Source organism: Tamandua tetradactyla, chromosome 10, assembly GCF_023851605.1.
Source record: "Tamandua tetradactyla isolate mTamTet1 chromosome 10, mTamTet1.pri, whole genome shotgun sequence".
In the NCBI taxonomy this organism is placed as follows: Eukaryota; Metazoa; Chordata; class Mammalia; order Pilosa; family Myrmecophagidae; genus Tamandua; species Tamandua tetradactyla.
In genome coordinates, this window is record NC_135336.1 from 1,539,721 (window position 1) to 1,542,388 (window position 2,668).

General features: G+C 38.4%; 1 pseudogene; it reads right to left on the bottom strand.

Annotated features, from left to right (window-relative positions):
- Positions 1-516: 516 nt before the first annotated feature.
- LOC143648888 (RNA polymerase II elongation factor ELL2 pseudogene) lies at positions 517-2,315 on the bottom strand (annotated as a pseudogene).
- Between the last annotated feature and the right edge of the window lie 353 nt (positions 2,316-2,668).

Below are 2,668 nucleotides of genomic sequence, written 5' to 3' on the forward strand. Positions count from 1 at the left end.
TAACCCTCCAAAACAATGTTTTAAATGTTTTTGTACTTTGTGCAAATTTCTAAATATTCTACCATTTAAAGCAAAGAATTCATGTAAGAAAGGTCAGAAAATAAGTTTATGTTTATCCAAAAGCATTTCACTTTGCACATTACTGCTGTTTGTATTTTTTTAATGCACACAACTTTGAAGTGTGAACACTGTGTCCTCAATATCTAAGAAAATCATTTCTAATGACAACACAAGTTTTTAAAGAAAAAAAATGATTTGAAGTATAGATACTGGATTTCCAATATCTATCCAAGAATAGTAGTTCTCATTGACAAACACAAGTCTAAGGGAAAAAATGACCAGAAAAATCATCTTCAAAGATGCAAGGAAGCAAAGTAAAGTGAAAAAAAAAAGAACTCATTTACTAATGTTGAAACTTTCAACAGGCAAATTGTAGCTAAAATCTTAGAGCAAGTCATTTGGAATTTTAAATAGGTAAACTTAAGTTTATTCATATCTTCTGGTCCCAGCAGAGTTCTAGTGCCATGACCCTGCAAGTTGTTGGTCAAACTCACCTATTAGTCTTTTAATGTGAGCCAGCTTGTTATGAAGATACTTGCCTCTGTATTTTTCTTCATGGTAATTGGGACTAGACTGCTTGTTCTTCTGATATTCTTGTAAAATTTCTTCATTAACATTCTGATACTCTTTTGAGCCAAGAGAAAGGCACTTTCATTGTGCATCCAATTTGATAAATCTTCTAGCTATAGTCTCCATCCTGGCATGCAGGGCTCTATACTCATCATACTCAACACTGAAGTCATCCTTGTAATTCTGGTGCTGTTCATAGGAGACAATGGCAATATATTTTATCAAATGATCTGGGAGTTCAATTGTTGAGGAAGGCCCTAGAGAGACAGTACAATTCTCTTCAACTCCTTCATTGGAATTTGGACTGGAGTTATTTAGCTTGGCAATTTCCTCTTCTTTTTTAAGGTCCTCCACCTTTTCCTGAATAGTCTCAATACCATGTTTTTTTATTTGGTCCTTTTCCTTGTGTTTTTTAGATTTCTTTTTGGACTTTTTGTGAGATAGTGAATGATTTTCTTCCATAAACTTTGGATACTTTAGTAGAACTGAACCGGGGATAAAGTTTCCAGAGAAGACCTAGAGGTATATTTGTCTTGCTGGTCCTCATCGATACTACATTTTTCACTAAAACTGTCAACACGTAGGACTTCCCCCTCTGCCCCCACCTTCTGGAGTGTTAGGGGATTTGAAGTTTGAATTTACAGTCTGAGGAGGATATGAAACAGGCAAGTGGGTTGAAGGTAGTGGTGGAGGGGTGGAGATGGCAGCAGCTGCAGGAGGCAGTGTGAGACATGCAGAAGAAGTTTCACTAGTGGGATTCAAATGACCATTTAATGTTGATGGTGCTTTGTGTGTCAGGTGAGATAGTTGAGCTTTTTTATTTGTTAAAGGATCAATGAAATCTGAATCTAAAAACTGTTTCTGAGAAGGAGAAGATGCAGTATTTCAACTAGAACATAGAGGAGATTCTGAAGGGCTGGTGCCAGCAGCATTCTGAGATGGATTTAATTTTCTAGAGAGCACTGACCCCAATGACCATCTGTCTATTTCACTGTATCCAGCCCTGTCTCTCTGAAACTCTTTAAAAATATAATCCTTTATGGTATATGAGAGATCCTCAGGATTCAGATTGGCTACATGCTGCAGAACTGCTCCGAGGGAGTTCTTGTCTTTTGATTGATGTCATCATTCTGCAATCAAACAAGCAGCTCAAGTTTCTTGAAGGCCTTTAGTGCCAGTAAGTGAATCACTCTGTTCCCATAGGCTGCTGAGAAACATTGCTGCTGTTGTGTGTCTTTTGAATTGTATTTGCAGGGTTCCTGGGAGTTGACCTTTTCCTCTCAGGCACTGCATCTGAAACAGCTTGAGGTGGTCTCCGAATTTGCACTCTTTTACCTATATATGTAAAGTTTGATAACTTTTGTGCTATAGTTGTGAAATTCCTCCTCTGCCTGGGCCATTCTTTCTCGTGTCACCTGATATGAGTCATTTGTTGCACAAACTGTTATCTTATCTTGTATAAATCCTGGGCAATTGAGCTTGGAAACTCCAGAGCTGGAGAATGTTCGCTGGATGCAGTCAAAGCTGCCTTGAGGGTTTTCCTTACCCATATTTGATAGATAGAAGTTAAAATTATATACTGCATTGGAGGGAAATTTTGGGAATTTTGACATACCTTGGAGCCCTTGGAATGGAATTGAAGGTTGAAAATGAATTAAATTCTTGTGGCTCTGACATACTGTCATATACTCCACACAGCCAGACCTGGAGCTATCACCGCCACCATCTACCCCACCCTCCAGCGTATATGTGGTTTTAATTTCCTTGGTTGTTCAAGCAAATACCATGCAATTTCTTGGCTTAAACAGTGCAAAATTATTGGCTACAACTTGAGGTTAGCATAAATTCCAATGAGTGCATCATCAAGGCTATGCTTTCTCCCTGAAGACTGGTGCTCTGGGGCTTACCATAGGTGATCTGTATAGTCTTGAGTGTCTGTCATCATTGCAGTGAACATGGCAGTCTCTGCTGCCTCTTCCTTCTTTTTTTTTTTTTTTGCTTCTGTTGATGTTCAGCTTCTGGCTTTTCACTCTGTTAC